This window comes from Agelaius phoeniceus, chromosome Z (assembly GCF_051311805.1).
Source record: "Agelaius phoeniceus isolate bAgePho1 chromosome Z, bAgePho1.hap1, whole genome shotgun sequence".
Taxonomy (NCBI): Eukaryota; Metazoa; Chordata; class Aves; order Passeriformes; family Icteridae; genus Agelaius; species Agelaius phoeniceus.
In genome coordinates this window covers 45366858-45379899 of record NC_135303.1, presented here as the reverse complement: position 1 = coordinate 45379899, position 13042 = coordinate 45366858, and the positions used below count along the sequence as shown (strand labels likewise).

The 13042-nt window shown below is 36.8% G+C and overlaps 1 long non-coding RNA gene across 1 annotated transcript; it reads left to right on the top strand.

The window, feature by feature from the left end:
* Positions 1 to 8401: 8401 nt before the first annotated feature.
* On the top strand, positions 8402 to 12379 carry LOC143692009 (uncharacterized). Its single transcript, XR_013179859.1, has 3 exons — positions 8402 to 8493; positions 9343 to 9562; positions 12290 to 12379. It is a non-coding gene; the product is annotated as an uncharacterized LOC143692009 (long non-coding RNA).
* The last annotated feature ends 663 nt before the right edge of the window (positions 12380 to 13042 follow it).

The following is a 13042-nucleotide window of genomic DNA, read 5'->3' as shown; positions in this document are numbered from 1 at the left end:
GTTATTCAACTTGAATAATATTATTTCTGAATTGTTACTATAATTAGGTAGATTAACCTTAATAATATTATTGTTTCCAGCATTACTTGAGAATCAGAAGCAATGACAGCCATTTCAGTCATATATTGTGAATAGAGAGATCTGTTTCTGTGTCTGTGAAGAACATTGTCTTCTGTTTTCACTTTGTTATGTTACTGTTAGGAGCACCATATGCTTGAAAGCCTAAATGAAATATCAAAAGAACAAAAATCTGCTGTATAGAACCATCCTCTGTTTTCTCTCCTTTCATTGGATGTTCCTGAGGATAAGTGATAAATCCACTTTGTTAGTGAATGCATACAATAGATGATTCAAAGAACACAATGAAACAGGGAAACTTGAGTGCTGTAGGAGACCAGATTGATTTCTTCATGTTTTGGAGATTGCACAGGGAGCACTTCAAAATGTAGCTGGAAAAACATGCTTTTACTTTATACAGAATGAAGAAAAAGATGAATCCTACCTTCATCATTCTGCTCTGATGATTGCCTGTAAAAGGAGAGCTGCATACCTTTTTCTCCAGAAATGTGACTTCTATATTAACTCAGAACACACAATGCAGTTTATGGTGTAGTACAGTTAAGAGAAATGCCACATCATTAATAGGTGTAAATAGTCTTGTTTTTCTTGACAAGAAGTCGGGAAAAGTTATTTTTGTTTCGTAAAATTATATCTCTTATCACTATAATAGCTTTTTTTCATATTAACTCTTGAGAAATTGGCAGGTGTTTTATTCAGATAAATGGTTATGAATTACTGCTGAGCTTAAAATCAGTGTGACATAAACTTCTTTTAAGTGCTGTTTTTAATAATGGAAAGGAACATATGCACAAGGAAAAGGTATAAAAAAAAGTTTGATATTTTCCCCAGTGATGTTCTAATTAAAAAATCAGTCATCAAATACAATTCTGGAACAATTTAAACCATACTGGCCTCAGTGAATCCTTTTCCTTTACAGAGGAAACTGACATGTACAAAACTTTATTTCAAGATTTATAGCTTCATTTTCAACTATATAAAGTTAAAATAACCTTCTAAAGGATAAGAAAATATGTTAGATGAATAAGAGTCCAAAATTAACTTCATATGCATCTAATTTATCACTTCCACAGATAATTGCTTACAAGTCAGAAGTTCAAAAAAGTAATATTGGAACTATTAAATATTATAAATAATTTTAGCACAATCATTCTCTGCCTAGTCAGTGTTCAATATGAGAGGAGTTTTTGTCTGATTCCTTTGACTTGGGACAGTGGCAATGGCTTCATTCATATGTTGTGTGAAAGCCACAGGGAATAGCTACAATAAACAGAAAGAAACCACAAACTTCACTAATAAAAGCATTTTCATTGCTGCTTAAAGAAAGATTACAGTGAGGGTATGGAGCAGATTTTTCCATACAAAGTATGGAATAATAGATATTCAAGGTCAGGAAACCTAATATCCTCTGTCTGTAAATGTACATGATGAAAAGTGTAAGATCAAAAAAACATGTCAAATACTTCCTCACAGTGCCCTCCAAGCTGTAATGACATGTTCTCAAGGGTTTTCTTAGCAAAACCACTTCCTGTAGAGATTTTTGCTCCAGTATCCCAAACTTAGTGAGAATGAGTTCCACAGATTAAAATATTGCTAGTATTATTGAATTCCTAATTTTTTCCAGGCATTTCAACTCCATATTTTACAAGATGCATGTCTACTTCTCACATGGAATTCCTTTCCTGACTATTTTCTGGATAATTTTCTCTTTTTGTAGACCAATATATTATTCTGTGATCATTTTTTCAAGGCTGAAGAGATTGAGGCTGTTTAAATATTTCCTTGCCTGCATGTTCTTCCATACTTCTTTCTACTTTACTTCTATTATTTTCCCAAATGCATTTTTGTAATTTGCAAATGTGATAGTTAAGACATAATTATGTGAATCAGTTTAAATTATTTCATACTGCATTTAATCTGTTTTTTACTGAACTGTCATGACTTTCAAAAATTCTTCCTTTATTCTTCACAACAGATCTCAATCTTCATTTATCTGAATACTATGATGAATTCAGCAAATGTGTACCTTTACATTCTTACCTTCTTTTCTATATAATTTATGAATTAGTCCAATACTTGAGGTCCAATCCATGCACAGATTTCTATGAGATTTAGCTCTTCTTTGATACCTTTTCTAAACTGTACAAAGGTAAACAACCAAGAAGGACAAGTAAGAAATTTTCTTTTAAAGGAGAATGCAGGTAGCCATAGATGTACTATTACCCCAGAATGTGACAAATGTACATAGTGAATTTTACTGATGGATGTAAGAATGGATAATATGATAGGCTTAGGCTTTTATAAAATATTTAATTTCTTAGAGTAGAATATTATGTTTATAAATACTAATATTTTACAGGGTAAATGTATTAAAGCAGAAAATACACTTCAGTATAGTACTTCAGTACAGTGTGATTACTGTAAGGATCAATGCTTAATCTTGGTTTATTTCAGTTTCCTTATCAGTGGTCTAAGAGTAAATGTGAGTCTAAAAATATTTAAGTGATGCATAATTTGACAGAATAATAAATATTTTTCTTAACCACATAATTCAGTCTATATAGCAAAAGAAAAATAGAGAAGATGTCCTGTTTTCATCTGGGAGAGAGTTAATTTTCCTCTCAGTAGCAGGCACAGCTCTGTGTTTTGGGTTTAACTTGAGAATAATGTTGATAAGACACTGATGATTTTCCTGTTGCTGAGCAGCGTTTACCTGGAATCAAGAACTGTCCAGGGTCTCATACTTTGCCAGTGAGTAGGTGCAAGAACATCTGCTAAGGAGCATAGCCAAGACAGCTGATATAAACTGGTCGAAGGGAGATTCCATACCATGGAACACCATGCACAGCACTTAAACCAGGGGGACTTGGTCGATCACTGCTAGGGGATGGGCTGGGCACCAGCCAGCAGGGTCATGAACACCACTTGTCTTTTTTGGGCTTGAACTATTTCTCACTCTCTACTATTTCTATTGGTATTAGTAGTAGTAATAGTAGTACCTACAGTAGCAGTGGTAGTATTACTATTGCTATTATTATTACTATTATTGTTTTTAACAATAACTTCTCTTAACTAATAAACTGTTTTTAGCTAGACCCAAGAGTTTTACTTTTTTTTTTCTTTACTCTTCTCCCATTCCCACCGGGAGGAGAGAAGAGAACAAGTGACTGTGTGGGACTTAGTTGCCAGCTGGAGTTAAGCTACAACAGAGGACCAAGAAGTCCTTAGTAAGGACTGATTAGAGGTACTGGAAATATGGAGGAAGCTCTAACTGTTTAGCAGGATAAAGAGTGCTCACCTCTGGCACCTACTGCTTGAGAAGTGCACTGGAAAATTAGGGTGGCTCTAATTAAAAGTCAAAAGCTTGAAAAACTTGAAAGCTAGAAAAACTTCAAGCAAGATGCTTGATGTTTGTCTGCAGTATGTCTCTACCCCCACTTTGGAAAGACAGAGATTTATTTGTTTAGTTAGTATTCCAAATGCAGCAGCAGGTGGTCCGATTATTAGCCAAGCTAATAAGCACCGCTGAGTAAAACAAAATGTAGCCTAGCACTGTGTCACATTAATGCAACCATATATTTGTGGGTGTTAAATTTCATTGCCCTATCTTTTATTTACATTACTAAAAATAGTTAAAAAAAGAGCAGCATAGAAATCAGATGTTCTGAACATGTTTCAAGGTGTGCATCCAGCATTCTGTTTGCTTTCTGAAATCTTGCTGTAAAGGCTGATAGCCAGTCTACAAATAGGTAGCTGATGACAACTTAATGGAAAATGTTTTAATTTAAATGTGATGGTCAATGTTTGCTGAAGACTTGCATAGAAAGGATGAGATATCACCTTTCTGAAGAATCCTATTTTTTAGGATGAGTCAGCTGGTGAAGTACATAGTAACAACAGTAATAGCAGTGACAAACACTGTAAACTTTGGGGCAGAAAACTTGAAGGAGCTAGGCAGAGAGTTTCTGGAGTCAGGGATGCCCAAGAGAGACCTGGCAAGATTCAACAGCTCTAATGAGCAAGGCTGACATGATGACAGTCTTGCCAGAGCAGCTGTAGAACATAGTACAAGAAGATTTCCTGGGCTGATTCAGCTGTCTGATTATTACCCATGCAGATCAGCAGAGATGAGGTTGAGGAGAGAAATTCCAGGGCATTTAAAAAAGACTCAGGATACTAGGAAGATTGGTTGAACCAGGGAGCACAGGTTTTGTTGTCTTCAACTCCTCCGATAGCAGGGAAGAATGCTGAAAGGAGCAGGACAACCCACTTGATCAACATATGGTTTAAAGACTGGTGTCATAACGGAAATCTTGTTTTTTCATTTATAGGGTGATTTATACTGAACCAGGCCTGCTGGAGACAGGTAGAGTTTGCCTGTATAAAAGGCATTTCAGCTGTGAGTAGGCAAAGCTAGTTGAGAGTTCTTTAAAATGGGTTAGAAGGGGAAAGTGGATAAGGACAGGCTCAATAGAGATGAGTCTGGGGGTGACATGCCAGATTTGGGGGTGTCATGGACAGCCCAGCTAAAGTGTGCCTACACCAATGCACGTGGATAACAAACAGGAGGAGCCAGAAACCATTGTGCAGCAGGAAAACTACAATATATTTGTAATCACAGAAACATGGTGGGATGACTCCCATGGCTGGAGTGCTGCAATGATGGTCATGAGCTCTTCAGAAGGGACAGTGGGCAAGCAGAGGCAGTGAAGTAGCTTTGTATATGAGGGAGAGTTTTGACTGTACAGAGCTCGAGGGCAGTGATGATAAGGTTGGGTGCCTGTGGGTATGGGTAGGGGGAACGCCAACGAAGCAGACACCCCAGGGGGAGTCTGTTACAGACCACCCAGACAGCATAAAGGGGCAGCCTCTCTCTAAGAGCTCAGCTGACATTTCGCTATTGCTAGTCCTTGCTCTTTTGGGAGGCTTTCACTTGCAGGGTATCTGCTGGAAACTCAAAAATGCAGAGAGGAGGCAATCTAGGAATGTCCTGTCCCTGGAGTTTGTGGACTTTCCTGACATGGCAGGTAGGACCAGTGTCCTTCTACATCTGCTGTTTACAAACAGAGAAGGGCTGGTGGGAGATGTGGCAGTCAGAAGATATCTTGGGCATAGTGACAATGAAATGATAGAGCTTTCAATCCTTGGTGAAGTAAGGAAGGGGATAAACCAAACTGTATCTAGGATTTCCAGAGGGCAGACTTTGGCATGTTCAGGGGTCAAACAATCTCTTGGGAAAGAGTCCTTAATAACAATGGGCTTCAGGAAAGCTAAATAAGAAATTTAAAGGTTGCAGGAGCAGGCTGTCCCTATGTGCTGAAAGGAAAATCATGGAAGACCACCCTGACTGACCAGGGAGCTTTCAATGAGGGTTCACAATCCTTGGAAGAAGGGTATACAACTCAGGGAGAGTACAAAGATTTCATTAGGCAATGTAGAGAGAAAATTAGAATGGCAAAAGCTCAGCTAAAAATCAAAATTGTTTTTATAAATACAATAAGAACAAAAGGCAGTCTAAAGAAAATCTTTCATCCTTTATTAGATTTGGAGGGAAACATTATCAAGGATGTGAAAAATGCTGAGGTACTAAATGCCTTCTTTGCCTCAGTCTTTAACAGAAAAACCAGTTATCCTTAAAGCAACCAGACTCTGAGCGGGTACACAGGGACAGGAGCAGCACTGACCTCCTGTAATCCAGGAGGAAGTAGTCAGTGACCTGTTTGTGAGCCATTAGACCCAAGTCCATGGGACCAGATGGGATTCACCCATGGGCACTGAGTGAGTTGGTGGAAGCATTCAAAAAGAAACTCTCCATCATTTTTCATCAGTCCTGGATACCCAGGAAGGTCTGGGATGACTGGAGCTTGTCCAATATGATGTCCATCCACAAGAAGGGTCAGAAGGGGATCCTGGGAACCTGTCAGCCTGACTTTGGTCCATGGAAACATTCTGGAAAAAATCAGCTTGAGTGAGATCGCAGCATGTACAAGACAACAAGGGAATCAGGTCCAGCCAGCATGCATTTAAGAAAAACAGGTCCTGCCAAACCAACATGGTCTCCTTTCACGACCAGGCAACCTGTTCAGTGGATGGATTAAGGAAGAACTAAGGATGTAGTCTACCTGGACCTCTTCAAAGACTTCAACACTGCCTCTCATGGAACCCTCCAAGAAAAGCTGGCAGCTCATGGCCTGGATGGGTGATGGGTGCACTTAACCTGGGTTAAACACTGGCTGAATCAGGCCCAGAGAATGGAGGTGAATGGTGCTGCATCCAGCTGGGGGCTGGTCACCAGTGGTGTCCCCAAGGGATCAGTGTTAGAGTTTGTCCTGTTCAATATCTTTATTGGTGATGTGGACAATTGGATAAAGTGCACCCTCAATAGTTTCACAGATGACACTAAATTTAATGGATGTGTTGATCTGCTGGAGGGAGGGAAGGCTCTGCAGAGGGATCTGGACAGGCTGGATCAATGGGCCAAGGGCAAAGGTGTGAGGTTCAATAAGGCCAAGCATCCAATCCTGCCCCTGAGTCACAACAACCTTGTGAAGTGCTACAGGCTGGGGGAAGAGGGGCAGGAGAGCAGCCAGGCAGAAAAGGACCTAGGTGTGCTGGTTAACAAGGGCTGAACATGAGCTAGAAGTGGGGGTGGCCAGAAGGCCAATGACATCCTGGCCTGTATCAGCAATAATGTGACCAGCAGGATCAGGGCAGTGATTGTCCCCTCTGTACTCTACTCTGAGGCCACAACTTGAGTCCTGTGATCCTTTTGGGACCCTGACTGCAAGAAAGACATGGATGAGCTGCAGCATGTCCAGAGAACAATAGCAGAGCTGGTAATGGGTATAGAGAAAAAGTCATACAAGGAACAGCTGAGGGAGCTGGAATGTTTGTTCTGGAGAAAGGGAGTCTCAGAGGAGACCTTATCACCCTCTAATTCCCTGAAAGGAGGTTCTAGACAGGCTCTTTTCCTAGGCAACTACTGACAGGAAAAAAAGACATGGCCTCAAGTTGTGCCATGGGAGACTAAGGTTGAACATCAAGAGGAATTTCTTTACTGAAGGAGTGGTTTAGCCTGGGAATGAATTGCCCAGGGAAGTGGTGGAGCCACCATCCCTGAAGGTGTTTGGTCATGGCACTTAGTGCTATGGTTTAGTTAGCATGGTCGTCATCAGTCAAATGTTGACTCCATGATTTTGGAGGACTTTTCCACCCTTAGTAATTCTATTACTTTATGATCAAGACCCAATTCTGCCAACTTCAGATAGATTTGTTTTAAGCTGTGCATGTCTGCCTTTTTTGGATTTCATATCAGGTTTTAAATCAGTCTGTATGTTCTAATAAGTAAATAAAACTCAGAAGAGTGTTAGTGATTAAAGGATTATGGTTTCATCGTGTTAATTAATTTGATTCATAATATATCATTGCTTCCTGAACTCACTTTTTCCTTAATGGCTATGTTAATGAAAAATATTTATTAATAAAATGATTATCTTCAAATCCTAGGTTATTCTTCTAAGATTTAGAGAAGGTTTCTAAAGGTACATGGATTACAAGATCAGGGAGAAAAATTCTGAGACAAGTTGCCCATATGGCATGAATCTTCAGCTGCTCTGAGTCACTAGATATTTCCTAGACCTTTTCACAGCAATTCTTTAACTGGCAGATTAGAGTGATTATTCCATTAACTGTTTTTCAGAAGCCTCCCCAGTTCTGAATTTGGAGTCTGTGACCTGCAAGAGCCATTCTGAGTTTTACATTCTGAATTTATTCTATCAGCCTGGACTTGTTCAAGGGAAGAGAAAAACAGTAGTTTATGAAGAGAACACATTTTTTCACATTCATCTTCTTTTCATATCTCAGAAGTCTTCACAGACTTCTGAGATATGAGAATAGGTGAAAATAGAACCCCCTATGCATATTACTCCTGATACAATTTTTTTTTCATTTCTCTAGTATTGTAACACATGTTTCTTCAAATAACAAGTAGTTGGGACTTTTTGCATTAAAGATTTCAGTCCTCCCCCTAGTTAGAGAAGTGAATCTTCTCAGGCAGTGTTCAATTATTTTGCTGCAAAAGAGGCCTACCACAGAGATTACAGAAACTTAGAGAGTCTCTGATGGGAGAGGTAAATTTTAAACTCCTTTGGCTATTCTCAGAAACCTCTGTGGGAAAGTGTTTGATAGAAATGCATCATTACCTGCCTAAATCATGACTTTTTTTCTGTCTTTGTCAATTATTGAGACAGATGTCAGCCCACAGAATAGATTTTATTGGCATTTCACTTCCATTCTCCCATTTGCCGGTGGGAAATTTTAATTAAAGAAGTTCTGCTGTATCCCCAGACATCTTTCCTATCATCTTGTGATGATGAGTTCATCCCACCATGTCCTCAGGAGCAATAGTAATACCAGGTAAGTACATTTTTCTAACTTTTTCTACCCTTTACAGAATTCTCTAAAACACCTCAGTCTGTGAAGCTGTGGAAAGAAATAAAAACAAGAAGAAAGTAAGTAACCTAGCATGTGCTAGTATATTACAAAAAGAAAGTAATGGAAGACAGAGCAGCTCAGGGAGGGAGGGGATGAAATCCATATAAAGCCAGTTCCCACTGAAAGATATGTCCAAATTCTAGTGTGGGACTGGGTATTGAATAAAATTACCTGATATGGAGTAGTACAAAAGAAAGAATCAAAAAGCAATGAATTTGCAGTCTCAATCTGAAAGCAATTTTATTAATTGTGGGAGCATACGCAAAAATATCTGAACCATATGAAAAATAGAAGTTCACCTCTATCACTTCCTATTTCTCACTATCATCCTTAATGCAAATATAATTAGTATATGTCCATTTATTTGTCTGGATATGGACATACAACTCACATTTGTGAAATCAGTTATGTCTCTAAAACAGACTGGAACTGTAAAGCAAATATATTCTGATTTCTGGGGTATGGGATTTTTTAGTGTGTGTTCTATAGTCATATTCCTTATACCTTATATAAGTAGCCAAACTCCTTATATCTAGGCAGGATAAGAGTCTTTGAGCAGGCAGACAAACTGTTCTTTCATGGAATTTTGTTGTAGCACACAACTTTTACATTCCCATGAATTTTAACTTCAGAATGTGTTTCAAACTTACTCAAATAATGTTTAGGGACAGTTTCAGATGTCTTTGACTTTTAGGCATCCTGACTTGTTTGGAAATATTTATTTTTGCACAGTCTTCTGCTTTACTGGAAAAATAGCATGTGTTTTTGCAGGCACAACCTACAAGGGTGGAATACGGAGCCAGGAAGATGCAAGGAGGATGATACATCTGTTGAAACTTAGGACAGAAATTTGGATGAAGAATCATGTTTACTGAACTGGCACTTCAGCTACTTGTACATTTAATATTTAAAAATGAGTAAAATCAGAAGACAATGCCTGACATCAAGACTTCAGTGGTGCACAAATGATGTAGAATTGTTCATAATGCAGGTGAGCTCTGAGAAAATTGTGTCAGCTTTTGAGTCATCCTGGACACAATTTGTGGCACATGGGAATCTCCTAGTTCATTTAATTAACATCCAGAAGATTATGAAATTAATAAAAATGCAAAATTAGGCAAAATGATACAAGGTTTTATAAATCTTTCTCAGCAGCCTATCATATCCTGGAACACTGCCTGTGCTTTGAGCACTTAATGGCTGTATTTTTTTTGTCTTGTAGATTCTGTACCTTTGTCTTTAGTCAGGGATGACAAATTTTGCCTCACTGAAAATAAATCTGTCTCCTCCATGGAAACCTTAGTCACTAACTTTTACAAAGTTCTTATAATAGTTTAATAAAATATTATCAATTTTTATGTCATCTGCATTGATACTATTATTCTGTTCAGGTTTAATAGACTGGATCATATATATATATCCTCTTCTTATGATGATGCAGGGAGCTAGCCTTTCTTGCCTGAGATTTATAAAATAGAAATTTATTTTCATTACGGAATATATATATATATATATATATATTCCTTAATGAAAATAAATGTCACTATGTACAAAAAATCAAGATATATATATATATATCTATATATATCTCTTGATTTTTTGTACATAGTGACCATAATTGCACTGAATTTTCACCCTTTTCATGTAGATTTCTCTCTCATAGTACCATTGATGCTTCTTGAAACTGGTCTCTTTCTCTACTTTTTGAGGTCACAGTTTTTCCTTGAGTAAATATGTTTCAGAGAGAAACTCTAAATAGAAAAAGTACAACGTGTTTCAGAAGGATGATTCACTCTAAAGCTAAAGTAGGCCATTCAGAAAGCTACAGACACTATCCCAGTTAATATATTTCTTTTTTCATAAAGTTTTAACCTCTTGTTAGAAATCTGCTTCATGTGTGCATTCTCTAGACATAGACATGCTGACGCAAATATCACGTGCCTCAGCTGTGAGAGGCCTAATAGGGCGTTGTCATTAAGGTAACTGTGGGAAATACCACTTTTAATATTTGTAGATTTGCAGTGTTTTCAAGCTTTCCAAATTTCAATTTGGTGTTGTAAATTGCTGAAATGCTTGAAAATGTGGGAATTTACAGTGTATATACCAGTTCACATACGTGTGGTAATATAGGAAAACAATTCAAACTAAACCAAAAGAAAAACAAACAAACAGACAAAACCAGCAGCAACAACAAAACCCCAGAAACATGAAACTAGCTAAAGGAGTCTACATAAAATGGTATACTATTTGCCACAGTATTAACCATTCTTATCAAACTTTTCCATAATCATTTGAGGACAGAGAAGTAAAGCAGAAAGAGGGATGGAATCATAAAATATCCTGGTTTGGAAGGGACTTGCAAGAATCACCAAGTCAAATTCCTGGTCCTGAAGTGGGACACGCCCAAGAATCACATCATGGGCCTAAAAGTGTAGTATTGTTGAGGAGTTGGGAAATCTTTTTTTGTGACACAACTTCAGTTCTTTTTTGAATAAAGGGTTTTCTCTTTCTCTCTATTCTGTTATGTGATTGAGAACCATAGCTCTTCCTTCTAGGACTTGCACAGTTATTAAAGTAATATATATAGGCAATATAGCTGTAGGCCAATATAAGTAATTCCAAACAAAAAGCTAAAAACTTAGTATAACTGTTACTTACTGAGCTTATCTTGTAAACAAAAAATCACATATGTTGTGTTTTTGTAAGTTTCTTGTAAAAAAAAGAGGATTTAAATAAAATCGTATTTCAATTAGACTTCTGTATATCTGCAATTGTAGGACTAATAGGCATAAGTAATAAATTGAGATAAAATAGATTTTAATACATTAAGCTACACAGTTAAAAAAAATTAACAATAATTTTTCAGACCTTTATTTATTTTTTATTTTATACTATGGGAAGACAAACACAAATCTCCTACCTTTCATAGGCTTATTAAAAATCCCCAGGGAAAGTAATAGATGTTTAAAATGTAAAATGTAAAAAATAGAAGCAGGTATTATGTACATTTTTTTTTTATTCTTTAATATTTTTAGAAGAATTTAATATGTTTATTCTGTTCTCCATGATGTTAGTTACAATTATTAGATTGCTCTTTTCAGCAACATTTATTAAAAAACTCTATTTGTTAAAGACTCCATATTCCTCTGTCTCCTTTGACTAGATAGAGGGGGCTTTGTGTTTCTGATGTTTTTCAAAGACATGAGACTTCTAGGCAGATGCAGAAAGCAATTTCTTCCTTCTAGGGAGAGTATAGGACCTATATGTGGTCTTGATTATAAAAAAAAAAACCAGAGGCTATGGAAATTATGTTTTGGAAGTCATAAACTCAGTTAATAGGCTTCTCATATACAAATTGTCAGAAGAATAGGGAGAAGAAGGGTTTTTTCATTGAAATATGTGGAGGTTCTTGCTTGAGATGAAATAAAGCTCAAGTTTAAGCAATCTTGTTCAGTCAGTGGATTTTTCTAGCTACACATTATTTTTAAAGGAAAATGAAATTAAATACATCTATGTATACAGAATTTAAGTATGTGTTCTTTCTTTTCAAAAGATTTCTTAATATGATTTTGTTTTGGAAAAAAAATTAATAATTATTTTTTTAGAGTACAAAATAAGCTCAGTAATCCATTCATTCAGTTGGCTTTCTTCAAAGGTCTTTGGTTTGTGTGCTTTAACTAAATAGTCCTTGGCACTGTTCTCCTTCATTGTTTTCCAGGTTGGAATTTACCAAAGGGAATTATATTGTTGATCTTTGAACTGGATGAGGCAAAAACAATCTTTCTTTCCATCCTGGGATACTCATGAAGTAAGTAACCAAACACATTTACTGGCTGGAAACTGTTGTTTCTCTGTAGATGGTCATTGCTCACTCTGAGTCTGTACAAAGAAAAGAAATCACTGTTAACTAAAAGGTGTGTGATACAGTTTTTCCAGATCTTCAGTTACTATGAAATATGCATTTAATTTTTTAAACTCAGAAATTACCTACTTCTCTTTGACTTTTACTTCAGCTATGTTGTTAATCTAGAACAGAAGAACAAATAATAGCTTGAAATATTAGCTGCTGCTAAATGATCTGGCATGTAATTCAGACTTTGCATCCCAGTAAAAACCAGACATTTTCAACAAAATGAGAGAAAAATGTAAGTCTACCTTGAGATATAAAATTGATTCTAAGGTGTACTCAACCACATTCTGAAGTTTTCAATTGTGTTTCTATAATACTTATTATACTGGTTTTATATTGGCCCAAAACATGCCCAAGAATGCAAACAAATCTCTGATAAATCATAGCTTTGCGCCCAAGACTTACTGAAGCCAAAATGTGTGTAATCTTAAAATCCAGTCTTACCACGAGAAGCATTTTCCCTTTTGTTATATTGCATATCTGTGCTAGTTTTGAGTTAATTTCTCCTGAGGTAATTTCTGTTCAGGTAATAGCTATTATGGGGCTGTGTTTTGGATTCGT